The sequence below is a fragment of the Bos indicus x Bos taurus genome, chromosome X (assembly GCF_003369695.1).
Source record: "Bos indicus x Bos taurus breed Angus x Brahman F1 hybrid chromosome X, Bos_hybrid_MaternalHap_v2.0, whole genome shotgun sequence".
Lineage (NCBI taxonomy): Eukaryota > Metazoa > Chordata > Mammalia > Artiodactyla > Bovidae > Bos > Bos indicus x Bos taurus.
In genome coordinates this window covers 35,899,528-35,921,594 of record NC_040105.1, presented here as the reverse complement: position 1 = coordinate 35,921,594, position 22,067 = coordinate 35,899,528, and the positions used below count along the sequence as shown (strand labels likewise).

The window sequence follows — 22,067 nt, the reverse complement described above, 5'->3', positions numbered from 1 at the left end:
CCTGGTTTGGATACGTCAACATCATTGTTTTCAAATGGACCACGTTTTAAAAAAGAATAAGTGATTATCAGAAGGGAAGGAATGGGAGGTGGAGAAATGGGTGAAGAGGGTAATTTTATGGTAATCATGGTAACTAGATTTTTGTAGTATCAAATATCAAATTACTATGTTGTATATCTGTAGTGGTTGTGTGCATGGGTGTGCTCAATTACTCAGTCGTTCAGTTGTGCTCAATTTTTTGGGAACTCACGGACTTCAGTCTGCCAGGCTTTGCTGTCCATGGAATTTTCCAGGCAAGAATACTGGTGGAGGACTTGCCATTTCCTTCTCCAGGGGAAACTTCCTGACCCAGGGATCAAACCTGCATCTCCTGCATTGGCAGGAGGATTCTTTACCACTGTGCCATCTGGGAAGCCCTGTACATTTGTAACATAATGTTTTATATGGTTATACCTCAACTTTTAAAAAGTTAGAATTCACCACTGGAGTCATCTGGTCTTGGACTTTTGCTTGATGAGAAGTTTTTGATTATTGATTCAATCTCCTTACTAGTAATCAGGGGAAAAAGGATAAATGGTGGAGAGCCCACAGTTAAAGTGATTCACATCCCAATGACTGCTATACTCTGTTCTCACCATCCTCAGTGTGGCCTGATGCCTTAAGTACAGATGGGAATATCTGTATTCTGTACTTAAGGTTTACCTGAAAGTGACTGTTACTAGCTATGTATTGATAGAATGTAATTTGGTTTTGTTTTAGTTAATACATTTTTTAGCAGTTTTTGACTTAATGCTGGATACTCCTTTGTCTGGATGTACCGTAATATATCCATTCATATTTTGAAGGCCACCTTGGTTACTTCCAAGTTTTGGCAATTATGAATAAACCTGCTATAAGCAAAAAAAAAAAAAAAAAAAAGAAAAGAAAACTCTGGCAAATATCCCTGATGAATATAGATGCAAAAATCCTCAACAAATGCTATCAAATGGAATTCAATGGCATGTTAATAGGATTATACACCATGTATAAATAGGATTTAACTATAGGATATGAAGAAAGTTCCACATAAGAAAATTAATTAATATTATAAACCACTTTAACAGAATGAAGGATAAAAAACACATGATCATCTCAAGATATGCAAGGAAAAAACTGACAAAATTTAACACCACTTTATTATAAAAACACTCAACAATCTAGGAACAAAAGAAAATTACTTCAACATAAAAAAGGCCACATATGAAAAGTCCACAGCTAATACATTCAGCATTGAAAGACTAAAAGCTTTTCCTCTAAGATCATTATCTTTGATTTTATTTGTACAATGATTCCAGAAAAAAACTTTACATAATAAGTGAATTCAGGAAAGTTGCATGATATAAAATCAACATACAAAAATGAGTTGTGTTACTACACACTAATAATGAACTATTTGAAAAAGAGATTAAGAAAACAATCTTATTTAAAATAGCATGAAGACCTTTCGAATATGACAGCAAAAGCAGTGGAATCAAGAGCAAAAATAAGCAACAGGACTATATCACACTAAAAACTTTCTGCACAGCAAAGGAAAAGAAATCAACCAAATGAAAAGGTGACCTTTGGACAGGGAGAAAATATTTGCAAATCATGTATCTAATGGGGGATATTATCTAAAATATATAAGGAACTCACAGAACTCAATAGCAAGAAACCCCACAAATAATCCTAGTAAAAATGGGCAGAGGACCTCAAGAGATATTTTTCCCAAAGAAGACATACAAATGGCCAACAAGCAGTGCTCAATATCACTATTCATCAGGGAAATGAACATCAAAATCACAATGGGACATAACCTCATATCTGTTAGGATTGTTACTATTCCAGAGTCAAAAAATAAGTGTTAGCATGAATGTGGAATAAAGAAAACCACTTAACACTGCTGGTGGGATTTAAAATTTGGTATAGACATTATGGAAAATTTGATGAAGTTTCCTCAAAAAACTAAAATTGAATTACCATATGATCCAGCAATCCTAGTTATAGGCATATATCTAAAGGAAATGAAATTAGTATCTCAAAGATGTATCTGCACCCCCATGTTATTATAGCATGAGTCACTATAGCCAAGATATGGAAATAGCCCAAGTGTCCACCTACAGATGAATAAAGAAAATGTGGTATATGTACAAAATGGAGTAATATTTAGCCATAAAAAAGATGGAACTCTTGCCATTTGAGACAAAACAGATGAAGCCTGAGGAGATCACACTAAGTAAAATAAGCCAGATACAGAAAAATAAATTTTGTACGATGTCACTTAAATACAGAATCTAAAAAGGTTGAACTCACAGAAGCAGAGAGTAGAACAATGGTTTTCAGGGGCTAGGGGTTAGAGGAAATAGGGAATATTGGTTAAAGGGTACAAATTTTCAGTTATATTAATAAGATAGATTCTAGAGATCAAATGTATAGCATGAAGCCTATAGTTGCTAATAATAAATTGTACAGTTGAAATCTGTTAAGATAGATCTTTAGTGTTCTTACCACACACACCAAAAGATAATTATGTGATGTGCTGAAGACTGATTGATTGATTGGAAGAATCATTTCACAGTATATATTGTATTTAATCCTCACATTGTTTCTGATCAGAAAATTTCACATCACGTTGATGACAGATAATTATAGAAATTATTCCTTTCTGTATGTGGAATTTCTTACGTTATACCATCCAGTAGGGCACCTATTCTGCTTACACGTGCCAAAGTTAATGCTGGGTTTAACCTTCTAAAAGAACAGAGATTTGTGGGGACTTCCTGGTGGTCCAATAGTTAAGACTCTGTGCTTCCAATGCAGGAAGCAAGGGTTTGATTCCTGGTTGGGGAACTAAGATCCCACATGCCATGCAGTGTCACAAAATAAATACATAATAAATAAAGTAATAGAAAATTTTAATCAGCTTTCCCAGGGCTATTGATATTGAAAATATAGCTCAGGGGTCTGACATATTCTTTAGCCTACTACCATTCAGAATGGCATGAATCTGAGGTTTACAGGACTCCAAGCTGGGACAGGTAGGTGACCAAAGATTTTCTGTTGAGTTGGGATTGGAGAAGGGGAGACAGGAGCTGGGGTATCTTATCTAAATGGACACTGTGCCCACTACATACTACCCATTCTTTGATGTGATTGTGTAAAGATGTGTGTGTGTGTGAGTGTGTGTGTCTTTGGTAAATTGGAGACAGTGATATCTAAGTAGTTGTATGAAAATTAAATAATGTTACTCTGCTAAATATTTAGTAGGAAGGAAGCAAATATTTACTATTGTGTATTTACTGTTGTGTTTACTGTGTTGTTCTTTGGCAAGGCAAACAAAGGAATAAGAAAATTATGATGATCATGAATAATAACCAAAGTGGGCTCATTACTGTCCCAGACTAAATACAGCTTTTTACTAGAAACACTTTATTTTTAGTTTTTAAGATAACAATATCATTAAGAATAATAGATAAGCTGTTCTGATACTTTGAACTCTATCATGTGTCTATCCTAACTCTTCAGAGGATGCAAAGTATTTAAAATGCAAATTTTAGGTATGAATCATCATACTTAAATTATCCCCCAGACAAACTCTGGTCCTTTAAATAAGGAAAACACAAAGTGACATGTACTCCTTAAAATAGTCTTCCTTGAGCCTTTTTCTCTTTCCTCCTCTCCTGTGGGCCTTACATTTTAGAGATCATTTAATTTAGAAGATAGAATAGCCTCAATCTCATTGTTTGTCACGCTTTTTGTTCTTCTCTTTTCCCTTCTCCCCATGCCCAGCAAATAAGAAAAATGTGTATTCACCAGGGCACAGAGTCATTTCTCTTCAGAACTTAGTTTACACTTGATGAGAGAGAAAAAGGAGATGTTGAGCATTGAGTTGGTTTGTGGGGAAGCTGGTCAAGTACTAAAATATCATTAGGTCAGTCTATCTCACATCACTCCCCCAAGTTTCAAGGGTCATCTGGATGACCTGAGATTTCTAATACCTACTTAGGTACAGCCCCCCAGGGATGGAACATAGAGTGGATATATTCAGGAGTATAGTACAGCATTGGGACAACTAAAATGAATTTAAAGACAGAACGGGCATGGGCTGGTTTTCAATTGTCCCCCTAAATGCTGGGAAAGATTGAAGGCAGGAGGAGAAGGGGACGACAAAGGATGAGATGGTTGGATGGCATCACTGACTTGATGGTCATGAGTTTGAGCAAGCTCCAGGAGCTGGTGATGGACAAGGAAGCCTGGTGTGCTGCAGTCCATGGGGTCACAAAGAGTTGGATATGACTGAGTGACTGAACTGACTGACTGGTAGTCCCTTTCACATATCCAAATCAACACAGTGATTCTCCTGTAGCCAATAGAAAGTAGCTAAATAAAGCTGCATAAATTCTAGTTCTATATCAGAAAATGCTCTGTACTTCTTTTGGACTACACACTGTGGGAAACCAGTCACTGTATATAAAATTTAACTACTTGAGACACACATTACAGAGACACTGCATGTAGGCACCATTAGCCAATAACAGCTGCACTATTAGATAATAACTAGCATTAACTTCTAGTTTTGTTAACCATTTTGATGAGCTAGCTCAATCAAACCTTAAGATGGCTTTGGATATTGCCAACATGTGACTGCAGCCTCCTAAGGGAACCTTAATTATTAAGCTATAACAGAAATGTAACCCAAATCTGTAGAATTTTCTGTTAAATCTCAAAAAAAGAAAACCTCCCGTGTTCATAGTATAAGGTGTTCATTATTATATCCTCAAAACCAAAATTGATCAAAATCAAAAGCTATACATTAAAAAATATTATTTTGACATTTTTAGGTTTCTTAGTAACTTTAAGTCATTTACTCAATATAAGACGGTTGTCAGACCTCAGGACATAAGAATCAAAATTTATTTCATATTGTGAGTGCACTTGACAAATACAATTACTTATGATAAATGCATTTATCTACCAGGAAAATATACTGAAACCTAAAGAAGTAGGTATATTTCACATTTTTGTTGAGACTCTCTTACAACTTAATGCTTGCAGAAATATATCAGGATGAAAGATACTGGATACTTCTAATTTTAAAGAAAGTATCTAAGAGAACATTTGTAATGTTAATTAAAAATGAATGCAGATAACTGTAATGAAGCAGAATGGTTGTTTCTCTTTTGCTTCCTCTACACAAATACACTGCCATAATTGCCTTTCTTTTTCTTATAGAAAAATACAAGGGCATTAGGGAACAAATATTATTGTGTTAGGGAGTGAAACATATGTAATATGTTTTATGGTCATATTCATAAAAAATTATGTCAAAGACCTTTAGAAATCAAGATACCCTGTAAAGACACAAAAATAAACTGAAAAGTAGTCTGAAGAAATTGACTTTGCAATTATCTTATATTTTTCCAAAGGTCAGGTCAAGGTATAAGGAAATGATCTAAATCTATTGCAAATGGATGGAGAAGAATTAACTAAATGTAGGGGAACCAAGAAAGTAAGAACTAAGCTCATATTTTTTTAAAGGCTAAGTGAGACATAGATATAATCCTGACCTTTTATCATGGAAAAATATCAGGCTGAGCACATGTGTAAAATATTAACATTATTATGGTTATAGTATACACAACCTAAGATGACATTACCCAAGAGAGTGGAAGAATGAATCATACTGGTTTCTGAATTAAAGTGGATATTCAATAGGATATAACATGTTCCTGTTCATCCTTCCTTCTGATGGTAAACAAGGGCCTTGGCCTATGTCTCCAACTATCTAAATGAAGGCAGAGCTTCCAATTAGATTTAGAGACAAAGTACATTCATGAAAATGATTTACCTTTCAATTTAGATAGTAATAATCATGATGAAATTCTTCTAGAAAACTCACACATTTCATTTTATATCTTTATTGAGTGTTTTCCTATATGAGTATCATCCAAAATTTTCTGATTTTTAAATTATAATATCTTATAATTAATGACTAAGTTATATAATTTATCTGTCCAGAGCAATCACATGAGGCAATGAAGGATGGAATTTATGTTATCTTGAATTCAAATGCTATAGTTCCTATATTTTCATTAAATTAAATGCAGGATAATATAAAAAATCAACAAGGACAGAATATAATGGTTCAGATACTATGAACTCTATGGATTATATATTTTCCACAAACAAGAAAGAAGAAACAAAATTTTAGTTATTAAAGGCCCCCCAAAAGATGTTCTTTTCATCATAGGGGACTGGAACGCAAAAGTAAGAAGTCAAGAGATAGCTGGAGTAACAGGCAAGTTTGGCCTTGGGGTACAAAATGAAGGATAGAAAAGGCTAACAGAGTTTTGCCAAGAGAACACACTGGTCATAGCAAACAGCCTCTTCCAATAACACGACAAGACTCTACACATGGACATCACCAGATGGTCCATACCAAAATATGATTATATTCTTTGCAGCTGATGATAGAGAAATTCTATATAGTCAGCAAAAACAAGACTGGGAACTGACTGTGGCTCAGATCATGAATTCCTTATTACCAAAATCAGACTTAAGTTGAAGAAAGTAGGAAGAACCACTAGACCATTCAGGTATGACTTAAATCAGATCTGATATGATATATAGTGGAAGTGACAAATAGAGTCAAGGGATTAGATCTGACAGACAAAATGCCTGAAGAACTATGGACAGAGTTTAATAACATTGTATAGGAAGTGGTGACCAAAACCTTGCCCAAGAAAAAGAAATGCAACAAGGAAAAATGGTTGTCTGAGGAGGCCTTACAAATGGCTGGGAAAAGAAGAGAAGCAAAACACAAAGGAGAAAAGGAAAGATATACCCATCTGAATGCAGAGTTCTAAAGAATAGCAGGGAGAGATAAGAAAGCCTTCTTAAGTGAACAATGCAAAGAAATAGAGGAAAACAACAGAATGGGAAAGACTAGAGATCTCAAGTAGCAAGGACCTAACAGAAGCAGAAGAGATTAAGAAGAGGTGGCAAGAATACACAAAAGAACTGTACAAAAAAGTCTTAATGACCCGGATAACCATGATGGTGTGATCAACTCACCTAGAATCAGATATCCAGGAGTGTGAAGTCAACTGAGCCTTAGGAAGTATTACTATACATACAGCTAGTGGAGGTGATGGAATTCCAGCTGAGCTATTTCAAAGATGACGCTGTTAAAGTGTTGCAATCAATATGCCAGCACTGGAAAAGGTCAGTTTTCATTCCAATCCAAAGAAGGGCAATGCCAAAGAATGTTCAAACTACTACACAATTGAACTCATTTCACATGCTAGCAAGGTAATGTTCAAAATCCTTCAAGCTAGGCTTTAACAGTATGTGAACTGAGAAGTTCCAGATGTACAAGCTGGATTTAGAAAAGGCAGAGGAACCAGAGATCAAATTACCAACATCCATTGGATCATAGAAAAAGCAAGGGAATTCCAGAAAAACATCTACTTCTGCTTCATTGACTACACCAAAGCCTTTGACTGTGTGGATCACAACAAACTTGGAAAATTCTGAAAGAGATGGGAATACCAGACCATCTTACTTGTCTCTTGAGAAACTTGTATTCAGATCAACAGTTAGAACCAGACATGGAAAAATGGACTGGTTCAAAATTAGGAAAGGAGTATATCAAGTTGTATACTGTTACCCTGCTTATTTAACTTATATGCAGAGTAAATCATGCAAATTGCCAGGATGGATGAAGTGCAAGCTAGAATCAAGACTGCCGGGAGAAACATCAATAACCTCAGACATGCAGAAGACAACACCCTGATGGCAGAAAGAGAAGAGAAACTAAAGAGCCTCTTGATGAAGGGGAAAGAGAAGAGTGAAAAAGCTGGCTTAAAACTCAATATTCTAAAAAACAAAGATCATGGCATCTGGTCCCATCACTTCAAGGCAAATAGATGGGGAAAAAATGAAAACACTGATAGACTGTTTTTTCTAGGGCTCTGAAATCACTGCAGATGGTGACTGCAGCAATAAAATTAAAAGAAGCTTGCTCCTTGGAAGAAAAGCTATGACAAACCTGCTGCTGCTGCTGCTGCTGCTAAGTCGCTTCAGTCGTGTCTGACTCTGTGTGACCCCATAGATGGCAGCCCACCAGGCTCTGCCGTCCCTGGGATTCTCCAGGCAAGAACACTGGAGGGGGTTGCCATTTCCTTCTCCAGTGCATGAAAGTGAAAAGTGAAAGTGAAGTCGCTCAGTCGTGTCTGACTCTTTGCGACCCCATGGACTGCAGCCTACCAGGCTCCTCTGTCCATGGGATTTTCCAAGCAAGAGTACTGGAGTGGGGTGCCATTGCCTTCTCTGATGACAAACCTAGACTGTCTTTAAAAAGCAGAGACATTACTTTGCCTACAAAGGTCTGTATAGTCAAAGCTATGGTTTTTCTAGTAGTCATATGTGGATATGAGAGTTGGATCAGAAAGAACTCTGAGTGTTAAAGAGCTGATGCTTTTGAACTGTGGTGCTGGAGAAGATTCTTGAGAGTCCCTTGGACAGCAAGGAGATTAAACCCATCAGTCCTAAAGGAAATCAATCGTGAATGTTCATTGGAAGGACTGATGCTGAAGGTGAAGCTCCAACACTTTGGCCACCTGATGTGAAGAGCTGACTCCATTGGAAAAGACCCCGATGCTGGGAAAGATTGAAGGCAGGAGGAGAAGGGGACCACAGAGGATGAGATGGTTGGATGGCATCATTGACTCAAGGGGCGTGAATGTGAGCAAACTCCAGGAGATAGTGAAGGACAGGCAGGTCTGAGGTGCCTCCGTCCATTGAAGTCGCAAAGAGATGGACACATCTGAGCAACTGAACAACAGTAACAACAACAAACAAGAAAGAAGAAAGATAATTTCACTCACTAAAAGCTCATACAGGTTATGAAATCTGTTCACTTTCTCATATTTTTGGTAGCATCTACGTTGCATCCCTTTAGTTAATTTTCACCTATTTGGGAAATGTGTTTCAGATTATGTCAAACAGATTTGTACTAGCAAAGACCATGGACAAAGCCCAAATGTGTAGGCAAATACACATACAAAACTGAATGAAGGAATTCTGACTTTAAACTTAAAACTTTATCAGAGTCACAGGTACCAAAGACAAATGCCAAGCAAATATCAAAAGAAAAAAAAAAAACCAAACCGGATGAATTAATATTGATTTCCTGCTCAAGAGCAGCTTTCTCAAAGTAAACAGGTATTATATTAAAATTTCCTGCCTGCCAATAAACAGATATTAATTTTTGCACTTCTGATTGCACAGGGAATATTTTAAAATTGACCAACTCAGAAAATTTTATAGGCCAATTAGTTAAGGATGATTAATAAGTTATTAAAAGAGCAGAGCTACAATGATACCCATAACTGTGTTTATTTGGAGCTGATCAACTCATTAAAATTTTTTGTTACAATGAACAACTTACTATGAAAAGATGTCAAATATATTGATATGAGAGTTATATGTAGTACATAAGGGTACAAATAACTTTAAATAACTCTGAATGAATTTTTAAAAATGCTTTTAAAGAGTTTTAAAAGGTAACCCAAAAGAAACAGGATATAACCTATGTGCCATTAAATTCCAGAAACCTAAGAAATACACCAAGCTTCTGTTTCATCTCCAAGTGTACTTCAAAGCAAATTTACATTCAATTATAACCAAAGTGCCTGGGGGTTTTCATTCTTTCAGGGCATTTTATCAAGCATCCCTTATATATCTGGGACTGACCACGGTAGTCTGAGTCCCTGTCTTCATTGAACTCAGACTAATAATGACAGTAGATATTACATGACAAAACTCATCATAATTAAACTTCTCAAGACTAAAATTAAGTAAAACATCCTGGAAGAAACTAGGAAGAAATAAAATGTTACCTATAGGGGAGCAACAGTTCAAACGACAGCACATTTCTCCTTGGAAACCAAGCAAGCCATAAGGAAGTGGTATATTTTTTCAAGAGATGAAGGAAAAGAACTCTGAATCATGAATTCTATATCAGGTAAAAGTATTCTTCCATAATAAAGGAATAACCTCAGATTATTGGAGAAGGAAATGGCAACCCACTCCAATGTTCTTGCCTGGACAATCCCAGGGATGGGGGCGCCTGGTGGGCTGCTGTCTATGGGGTCGCACAGAGTCAGACACGACTGAAGCGACTTAGCAGCAGTACCAGTAGCAGCAATCACTAGCAACTTAGCAGCAGCAGCAGAGCTAATCTTTAAAAAGAGCTCAAGGAAAAAAAGAAAGAAGAAATTAGAACAAGAAGAGGCTGAGACTTCAGGAGGAAAGAAAAAGGAATAGATAAAAAATAGGGCTAGGTATGGGCTTCCCTAATGGCTCAGACACTAAAGAATCTGCCTGCAGTGCAGGAGACCTGGGTTTGATCCCTGGGTTGGGAATATCCCTTGGAGGAGAGCATGCAACCCACTCCAATATTCTTGTCTGGAGAATCCCCATGGACAGAAGAGCCTATGCTATGCTATGCTATGCTATGCTAAGTCACTTCAGTCGTGTCCGACTCTGTGCGGCCCCATAGACGGCAGCCCACCAGGCTCCCCGGTCCCTGGGATTCTCCAAGCAAGAACACTGGAGTGGGTTGCCATTTCCTTCTCCAGTGCATGAACCTGGGGGACTACAATTCCATGGGGTTGAAAGAGTCAGACACGACTGAGTTACTAAGCACAGCACAGCACATAATGGACTATCCTTCTTTTGATGAGTTTTTATAATATCTTACAACTGAAGCAAAGATTATAACATCATCATTCATGGTACTCAATTTATGTCATGACTTTACATTTAAAAATTGAGAGGAATAAAGGAACCTATGGAAATGAAGTTTCTACCCTTATTGTAGCAAAATGTCTATAGCAGTAGACTGTGATATGTTGCATATGAATATTATAATAAAGTAATTATTAAACACAAACTATACAGTGATATGTATTTAAAAATACTATAGATAAATTGGAGAAGGCAATGGCACCCCATTCCAGTACTCTTGCCTGGAAAATCCCATGGACGGAGGAGCCTGGTAGGCTGCAGTCCGTGGGGTTGCTAGGAGTCAGACATGACTGAGCGACTTCACTTTCACTTTTCACTTTCATGCATTGGAGAAGGAAATGGCAACCCACTCCAGTGTTCTTGCCTAGAGAATCCCAGGGATGGGGGAGCCTGGTGGGCTGCCGTCTCTGGGGTCGCACAGAGCCGGACACAACTGAAGCGACTTAGCAGCAGCAGCAGCATAGATAAATAATAATGGATTTTAAAATCAGTTCAGTTTACTAATACAAAGGCAAGAAAAGGAAAACAGATGAAAGAAACAAAATGAACAAACAAAATGAACAATGAAATTATAGAAATAAACCTAATATATCAATCACTATTTTAGATGTTAGTGATGTAAATGTACACCAATGGAAGTCAAGTTAATTTAAAAGGATGATCAAATTACATGCTGTCTGTAAAAAATACACTTCACCTTTAGTGTTATAGGTAGACTGAAAATAAAAGTATGAAAAGCATTATACCATGAAAATATTCATTTTTTTAAAAAGCAAGAGTAAAGCAGGAGTGCCTATATAAATATCAGATTAAGTAGACTTCAAAGCTAATATATGTACCAGACAAAAAGAGATGTTATATAATAACAAAGAGTAAATATGACAAAATGACATAAGAATCCTACTTTTTCATATACTAAATATCAGAACTTCATAAGTATATGTAGCCAAAACATAATTTAAAAGAGAAATAAATAAATGCACAATTATGTCCTGGGATTTGAATACTCCTCTCATCAATTTAGAGAACAATGGGACAGAAAATCAGCGAGGAAACAAAGGAATTAAAAAATATGATCAACCAACAGGCTCTAACAGATATATGTAGAACACTCCAGCCAACAAAAGAATAATATCCATTCTTTTCAATAAATATAAAATGAATTTATGGAGTATGCTCTGTGACCAGAATAGAATCAGACTAGAAGTCAATAATGGAAAGACAACAGAAATCCTCTAAAACAGCTGTAAATAAAACAGTACTCTATCAAATAACCCAGATGTCAAATGAGAACTCTCAAAGGAAATAAAAATATACATTTAGAACCAAATGAATATGAACATACAACCGATCAAAGTTTGTGAAATGCGGCTAAAGCAGTACCCACAGGGAAATTTATCACAAAAAATATTTACAATAAGAATAAAGAAAAGATCTCCAATTAGTAATCTAAACTCCCACTTCAAGAAACTAGAAAATAAAGATCAAAACAGGAGTGAAATCAGCAAGATGACTGAATAAGATGTTCCTCACCCACATCCTCCACAACAAGAATAATTTCACATCCATCCATGGACAAAAGTACCTAGGTAGGAGATTGTGAAACTCTGGTGCAGTCTAAGAATGAGGGGAGCCATTTTGATAATGCAGGCCCACAACCAGGTGGCTGACTTGCTAACTGTGGCTATGGCAAACAGCTCCATACCCTGAAGGACTTAGTCACAGCTCAATTTGCCTTTGGTTATGTCATCAGTGCCAAATGCTCAAGGACCTGGGAGGAGTCACACATCCCTGTGTAGGGTGACAGGCATATGGAACTCAATTCTGGCTATAGACCCTAAAGTAGCCTGTGAACCAATTCCAGCCCTTCTTGGCCATGGTCCTGGAACTGTCCCTGGAGAGCACTGGTTTAGACAATTACCAGTGGACAGACAGAGAGTCTTTGTAGAAGTCCAAGAGTCCAGGGGAGAGGTCCCAGCACACCACTGGAACAAAACAAACAAACAAAAATTCAAACTGGACACATTGCATAGCATTAGCAAAACAATTTCACTTTAGGAGTGTGAGCCTTCCCCCAGAGTGCCACAGCTCAGTGCCCAGAGAGAACTTCTCAGCTTGTGATTTCTCCCATGGAGGAAAGTGAGACTCTGTAAATGAGTACCTTGCTGGAGAGTGGCTGGAAGAGCAAAGAATAGGGCTCTTAGAGGTCACTAAATGGACATGGCACCGACTAACTATATCACATACTCTATCAAGAAGGCCCACCCATGAGACAATGGAAACTTCTTTACTGCACTTCCCCCAGCTTGTCTATAAGTATCCCCAACACTCTGGGTGCCTTACTCCCACACACCCTCATCCTGTGGCTGGTCTGAGTTCCCAAGAGCAGCAATACTGAGCCTTTGCAGATGGCTACTGAACATCTGTAGCAATCAGGCCCAACTCTGAGGGGTTGTAAGAAACCACAAAGTTGAACATTTAGTATTGCTTTAGGAAAAGCAAAAGGGAGGCTTGTCAGCATTAGAACTGGCTTGACAAGATCAAGAGAAGGCATACAAGCTTTAGTATTCTGCCATGAGACAGAGGTAGAGGTGTGGAACAGGAATACACAGAGAAAAGATCTCAGAAATCCTTGGAATCTCAAGTAGGACGGAAAGAAGATATTTATCTCCTGAAGACAGTCAGTAGAAACTGGAGGAGGTGACTACTACTTCAAATGAGAAGATAGCAACACAATAAGTAAGGAGATTGGATCAGTAATCTACTGCTGCTGCTGCTGCTAAGTCACTTCAGTTGTGTCCGACTCTGTGCGACCCCATAGATGGCAGCCCACCAGGCTTCCCCATCCCTGGGATTCTCCAGGCAAGAACACTGGAGTGGGTTGCCATTTCCTTCTCCAGTGCATGAAAGTGAAAAGTGAAAGTGAAGTCGTTCAGTCATGTCTGACTCCTAGCAACCCCATGGACTGCAGCCTACCAGGCTCCTCCATCCATGGGATTTTCTAGTAATCTACTAGCTCCTAACAAAAAAAGCCCAGGACAAGATGGTTTCATCAGGAACTGTACCAAGTATTTTTAAAAGAATGAATGCTAATCTTAAACTTTTCAAAAAAATTGGAGAGGAGAGGACACTTCTAAGCTCATTTTATGAGGTCAGCAATACCCACATGCCAAAGGCAGATGAAGACATTTCAAGAAAAGAAACATGCAAGCCAATATACCTGATGAATGTGTGTGTGTGTGCATGCTAAGTTGCTTCAGTCGTGTCCAACTCTTTGTGACCCTATGGACTGTAGCCCATCAGGCTCCTCTGTCCATGGGATTCTCCAGGCAAGAATACTGGAGAGGGCTGCCATTTCCTCCTCCAGGGACCTAATGAATATAGGTATGAAAATTCTCAATAAAATACTAGGAAGCTCAATTCAGTAGTACATTAGATGTCTCATACACCAAAATGAAGTGGGATTTATCCCTGGGATGTAAAGATAGTTCAACATACACAAATCAGTAAATGTGATACACCACATTAACAGAGTGAAAGATAAAAATCATATGATACTTTCAACAGCTACAGAAAAACCATTTGACAAAATTTAAAATCCTTTCATGATAAAAACTCAATAAAACTGACTTAGAAGGAATGTGACTCAACATAATAAAGGCCATATATGACAAGCCCACAACTAACATTATACTTAATGTTGAAAGGCTGAAAACTTTTCCTCTAAGATAGGAACAAGACAAGGGTGACCATTAGTACTGAAAGTCTGAGCCAGAGTAATTAAGCAAGAAAAATAAATAAAAGATATCCAAATCAGAAAGGAAGAAGTAAAACTGTTTGCTAATGACATAATTCCAGGTAGCTCTAACAGTAGAGAAACTGCCTGCAACACAGGAGACCTGGGTTTGACCCCTGGGTTGGGAAGATCCCCTGGAGAAGGAAATGGCAACCCACTCCAGTATTCTTGCCTGGAGATTCCCATGGACAGAGGAGCCTGATGGGCTACATACAGTCCATGGGGTAACAAAGAATTGGACATGACTGAGCGACTAACACTATACATAGAAAATCTGGAAGACTCCACCAAAAAACTGTTAGAATAACTGAATTAAATAAAATTGAAGGACACAAAATCCACGTACAAAAATCAGTTGGCTTTCTATACAATAAGAAAACAGTGAACTATCTGAAAAAAGAAATAAAACAATTTCATTATAATAGCATCAAAAAAGTATAAAAAGTGGGTTTCCATGATCAAATATGATTTATCCCAGATATGCAGGGTTGGTTCAACATTTGAAAATCAATTAATGAAATTCATCATGTCAATAGACTTAAAAAGAAAAAAAAAAGTACATGATTATATCTATAGATACAGAAAAAGCATTTGATAAAATCTAACACACATTAATGATAAAAATTATCAGTTAATTAGGAATAGAGGTGTACTTCCTCAACTTGCTAAAATCTGTCTACAAAAATCCTACTGTCAACCTCATATTTAATGGTAAGAAACTTCTAACTTGGCCACTAAGATCACATAAAAGCAAACATGTCTCCTCCCGTCACTTCTTTTCAATCTCATATGCAAATCCTTGTTTATGCAGTAAAGCCAGAAAAGGAAATAAAAGATATTTAGGTTGGGAAGAAAGACATAAATTGTCTTTATTTGCAGTTGATAGATCATCTATGTAGAAATCACCAAAGACTCTACAATAAAATCCCTTAAACTGATAGGCAATTATAGCAAGGTTGAAGGATGTAAGATTAATGTACAAAATACAATTGCTTTCTCTACATTAACAATGAACAAGTGAAATTTGGAATGGAATACCAAGATCATTTATATTAGCATCTCTCAAAATGAAATACATAGGTATAAATTTGCTAATATGTACATGATGTATATGAGAAAAACTACAAAACTCTGATGAATGAAAGTAAGTAACAACTAAATAAATGGGGAAATATGTTATATTCATGAATAATAAGATTCATGAATATATTCAATAAGAATATTGTCAAGATGGCAGTCCTTCTCAATTTGACTTGTAGATTCTATGCAATCCCAAACAAAATCCCAGGAAGTTAACTTATGAATATCAACAAATGGATTATATAGGGATGCAAAAGACTCAGAATAGCCAGCTCAGTATTTAAAAACAAGAACCAAGGTGGAGTACTCATACTACCTGACTTGAAGACTTACAATAAAACTACCATAATTAACATAATATGGTATTTATTAAAGAATAGACACACAGATCAATAGATCAAAATAGAGAGCCCAGAAAGAAACTCTTATAAATTTAGTCAACTGATCTTTGATGAAGGATCAAAGGCAATACAATGGAACAAAGATAGTATTTTCAAGAAATGGTGCTGGAATAACGACATCCACATGCAAAAAATATAATAATCGAGACACATACTTTAAAAATCTCACAAATATTAACTTAAAATGGACCATAAACCCAAATGTAAAACAAACAAAAAAAACCCTATAAAACTCCAAGAAGATAACGTAAGAGAAAACTTACATGACCTGGGTATGGTGGTGTCTTATTGGATACAATAGCAGACACAGTCTCCATGAAATAAATAATAAGCTAGACTTCATTAAAAGAAGAACAATATCAAGAGAATTAGAAGACAAGCACAGACTGGGGGAACATACTTGCAAAAGATATAACTCATAAAGAATTATTATACAAAATATACAAAGAACTGTAAAAACTCAGAAGAAGAAAACAAATAACCCAATTAAGAATGGGCAAAATATCTTATTGGACACCTTAGCAAAGAAGATATACATATGGCAACTAAGCATTTGAAAAGATGCATCACACCATATGTCATCAGGGAAATGCAAACTAAAACTACCTACAGTGAGGTACCACTATACTTTCATTAGAATGGCTGAAATCAAGAACACTAGTACTACTGAGTGCCAGGAAGAATGTGGAGCAACAGGAACTCTCACTTATTACTGGTGGGGATGCAAAATGGTACAGCGACTTTGGAAAGCAGTTTGGTCATTTCTGATAAAACCAAATACACTCTTTGTGACCCCTATACAGTCCACGGAATTCTCCAGGCCAGAATAATAAAGTGGGTAGCCTTTCCCTTCTCCAGGGGATCTTCCCAAACCCAGGGATCGAACCCAGGTCTCTCACATTGAAGGCAGATTCCTTAACAACTGAGCTATCAGGGAAGCCCACCCTTACCATAGGATCCAGCAATCATGCTCCTTGGTATTTACTTGAAAGAACTGAAAAGTCACATCTACGATAAAATCTTCACTCAGATGTTTATACCCGCTTTATTAATAATTGCCAAAACTCAGGAGCAATCAAGATGTCCTTCAGTAGATGAATGGATAAATGTACTGATATATCCAGATAGTGGAATATTATTCAGTGCTAAAAAGAAATGAGCTATTCAAAGCATTGAAAGACATGGATGAAACTCAAATGCATATTGCTAAGTAAAAGAAGTCAATTTGAAAAGGCTATGTACTATATACTAGTCTGAGACTCGCTGACTGCAAGTCCCTTGGAGTCTCAGTCCAGGGACTAGGAGATCAAACCAGTCAATCCTAAAGGCAATCAGTCCTAAAAATTCATTGGAAGGACTGATGCTGAAGCTGAAACTCCAATACTTCAACAGAGGAAAAGATGGTTGGATGGCATCACCGACTCAATAGACATGAGATTAAGTGCCGGGAGCCACCACGGGAGATCCCACCCATGACAAGATCATGTGGAAGAGCCATGACGAGCAAGGCAGATCATTGCTCAAGGGACCACCTGAATCTGCTCGAGCATGTACCCCAAAACAAGAATCTGTCTGTCTTACTACTTTGTGCCTTTCACCAACTCTTCTGACATTAACAGGGGGCTATGCCCAACCACCTTTCTCTGGAAAAAGTCCACTTAGGGCTTTAGTTAATAAGTCTCCTGGGCATGAAAGGAATATTTCTATTTTAACCCCTCTGTTGGCATTCTAGCTTGCCTGACAGGTTTATCCATACTCTTGCAATTAACACACATGATTGTTCACAACTCCCCAACCTTGAAAGGCACAGGAAGCCAAAACATTCTAAAAGTCCTAATGAGCATAGAGCCCTTTAAGAGATGCAAAATTATCAGAATAGATAGTACTGGTAAAGGGCTTCGTTACTGGGCCAATGCTTGCTGCCAAGTGCCCATATCCCTTATCCACTGTGCACCTGGGAGTGCATTGGTTAACATAGTTGGAATGTAAGAAAAACAAGTAGCAGCCTTGGAATTAACCACACCAGACCTTTGAGCTAATTGGTTCTTTCTTTGTTGTAACTCACTGCACCTTTGCTCCATGAGAATGTAACTCTGTTTAGTACTTTCTGAGGCTGGGAGAAATAAAGAAGAAACACTTAAAGGGAAAACAAGTTTTATGGCTGATCAGCCTTTATAAAAAAAGGGTCATAAAATGTCCACAGGCCTCCAAGGCCAGAAGACAATGTACACAACATTGTTTATGGGAAAGGTATGCAGAAAAAATCCTGGTTTTGATAAAGACAAAATAGACGTAACGTTTGGGCTGACTGTATGACTTTGCATCTTTCATTTTCCTCTACGTACAAGTCAAGGTATAAAAGTTCCTTTTGAAAATAAAGTTATGGGCCTTGCTCACCGAAGCTTGGTCTCCCCATGTCATTCTTTTTTCCTTTTCCCTCCTTTTCACTCTGTTCTTCTTTCAGGATGACTCCTTGGAACACAGGAGCTTTATTGGCTTTCTGTGTTAATCAAGGAAGATAAAGCCCTGTTCTCTGCTTTGCTATCCTTTTGCCTAGGCCGTCATCCTGAGGGTACCCCTGGATCCTGCTGGGGCTGGACCCTGGCAATTAAGCAAGCTCTGGGAGTTGGTGATGGACAGGGAAGCTTGGTGTGCTGTGGTCCATGGGGTTGCAAAGAGTCGGACACGACCCAGTGACTGAACTGAACTGAACTGGCATACTATATGATTCCAACAACACAACATTTTGTAAAAGACTATGTAAAAAAGCTACTGAGACAATAGAAAGATCCGTGGTTTCCAAGAGTGGGGTAAGAGAGATAAATAGGGAGAGCAAAGAGGATTTTTAGGGCAGTGAAAATTCTCTGCATGATACTATAATGACATACATATATATCATCATGTGTGTGCTCCATCACTCAGTCGTGTCTGACTCATTGCAACCCCATGAATTGTACCCGTCAGGCTCCTATGCCCATGAAATTATCCAGGAAAGAATACTAGAATGGGGTGCCATGCCCTCCACCAGGGGATCTTCCTGACCCAGGGATTGAACCTGAGTCTCCTGCATTGGCAGGTGGATTCCTTACCACTGTGCCATCAGAGAAGCCCATATATCATCATACTTTTGACCAAACTCATAGGATGTACAACACCAAAAGTGAGTCTTATTGGAAACTATAAACTTTGGATGGTTATGATGTGTCAATGTAGGTCTAACTTTATTAAAAAATGTACCATTTATGTGAGTGATGTTGATAATGGGGAAGGTTACACATGTGTGGGAGCAGGGGGTGACAGAAATCTCTGTGCCTTCCTCTCACTTTTCTTGGAAACCTAAAACTGCATAAAAACCATTTAAAAAATCCAGTACATAGTGAATGATTCTATTTATATAAAATATCCAGAAAAGGCAAGGTTACAGAGACAGAAAGCATATCAATGGTTGCCAGAGATGAGGGGTGGGAATAGGGGTTGACCGAAAAGGGGTTTGAGGGAAATTTGGGGGGAGATGGAAGTACTAGTGGTAAAGAATCCATCTGCCAATGCAGCAGACATAAGAGATATGGGTTCAGTCCTTGGGTCAGGAAGATCCTCTGGAGGAGGGCATAGAAACCCACTCCAGTATTCTTGCCTGGAGAATGCCATGGACAGAGGAGACTGGTGGGCTACAATCCATAGGGTCACAAACAGTTGGACAGTACTGAAGCAACGAAGTACTAAGTTGCTTCAGTACTGTCCAACTCTTTGATCATGAACTCCTTATTGGCAGATTCAGACCTAAACTGAAGAAAGTAGGGGAAACCACTAGACCATTCAGGTATGACCTAAATCAAATCCCTTACGATTATACAGTGGATGTGAGAAACAGATTCAAGGGATTAGATCTGACAGACAGAGTGCCTGATGAACTATGGACAGAGGTTCGTGACATTTACAGGAGACAGGGAGCAAGACCGTCCCCAAGAAAAAGAAATGCAAAAAAAAGCAAAATGGCTGTCCGAGGAGACCTTACAAATAGCCGTGAAAAGAAGAGAAGCAAAAAGCAAGGCAGAAAAGGAAAGATATATCTGTGTGAATGCAGAGTTTCAAAGAATAGCAGAGAGAGATAAGAAATCCTTCTTCAGTGATCAATGCATAGAAATAGAGGGAAACAACAGAATGGGAAAGACTAGAGATCTCTTCAAGAAAATTAGAGATACCAAGGGAATATTTCATGCAAAGATGGGCTCAATAAAGGACAGAAATGGTACCTAACAGAAAGAGAAAATATTAAGAAGAGGTGGCAAGAATACACAGAAGAACTGTACAAAAAAGATCTTCACAACCCAGATAATCATGATGGTGTGATCACTGACCTAGAGCCAGACATCCTGGAATGTGAAGTCAAGAGGGCCTTAGAAAGCATCACCGTGAACAAAGCTAGTGGAGGTGATGGAATTCCAGTTGAGCTATTTCAAATCCTGAAAGATGATGCTGTGAAAGTGCTACACTCAATCTGCCAGGAAATTTGGAAAACTCAGCAGTGGCCACAGGACTGGAAAAGGTCAGTTTTCATTCCAATCCCAAAGAAAGGCAATGCCAAAGAATGCTCAAACTACCACACAATTGCACTCATCTCACACGCTAGTAAAGTAATGCTCAAAATTCTCCAAGCCAGACTTCAGCAATATGTGAACCGTGAACTTCCAGTTGTTCAAGCTGGTTTTAGAAAAGGCAGAGGAACCAGAGACCAAATTGTCAACATCTTCTGGATCATCAAAAAAGCAAGAAAGTTCCAGAGAAACATCTATTTCTGCTTTATTGACTATGCCAAAGCCTTTGACTGTGTGGATCACAATAAACTGTGGAAAATTCTTCAAGAGATGGGAATACGAGACCACCTGACCTGCCTCTGGAGAAATGTGTATGCAGGTCAGGAAGCAACAGTTAGAAGTGGACATGGAACAACAGACTGGTTCCAAATACGAAAAGGAGTACATCAAGGCTGTATGTTGTCACCCTGCTTATTTAACTTATATGCAGAGTACATCATGAGAAATGTGAGAAATGCTGGGCTGGAAGAAGCACAAGCTGGAATCAAGATTGCCTGGAGAAATATCAATAACCTCAGATATGCAGACGACACCACCCTTATGGCAGAAAGTAAAGAGGAACTAAAAAGCCTCTTGATGAAAGTGAAAGAGGAGAGCGAACAAGTTGGCTTAAAGCTCAACATTCAGAAAATGAAGATCATGGCATCTGGTCCCATCACTTCATGGGAAATAGATGGGGAAACAGAGGAAATAATGTCAGAATTTATTTTGGGGGGCTCCAAAATCACTGCAGATGTTGATTGCAGCCATGAAATTAAAAGACGCTTACTCCTTGGAAGGAAAGTTATGACCAACCTACATATCATATTAAAAAGCAGAGATATTACTTTGTCAACAAAGGTCCATCTAGTCAAAGCTATGGTTTTTCCAGTGGGCATGTAAGAATATGAGAGTTGGACTGTGAAGATAGCTGAGCACCAAAGAATTGATGCTTTTGAACTGTGGTGTTTGAGAAGACTCTTGAGAGTCCCTTGGACTGCAAGGATATCCAACCAGTCCATCCTAAAGGAGAGAGTCCTGCGTGTTCATTGGAAGGACTGATGCTGAGGCTGAAACTTTGGCCTCCTCATGTGAAGAGCTGACTCATTGGAAAAGACCCTGATGCTGGGAGGGATTGTGGGCAGGAGGAGAAGGGGACGACAGAGAATGAGATGGCTGGATGGCATCACTGACTCGATGGACATGAGTTTGGGTGAACTCTGGGAGTTGGTGATGGACAGGGATGCCTGGCATGTTGTGATTTATGGGGTTGCAAAGATTTGGACACGACTGAGCGACTTAACTGAACTGATGGTTTTTCCAGTAGTCCTGTAAGGATGTGAGAGTTGGACTATAAAGAAAGCTCAGTGCCAAAGAATTGATACT

At 38.1% G+C, this 22,067-nt stretch overlaps 1 protein-coding gene across 2 annotated transcripts in view; it reads right to left on the bottom strand.

Annotated features, from left to right (window-relative positions):
- Window positions 1-22,067, bottom strand: part of CFAP47 (cilia and flagella associated protein 47) — a 504,014-nt gene that overhangs the window by 18,543 nt on the left and 463,404 nt on the right. The window lies entirely within an intron of this gene.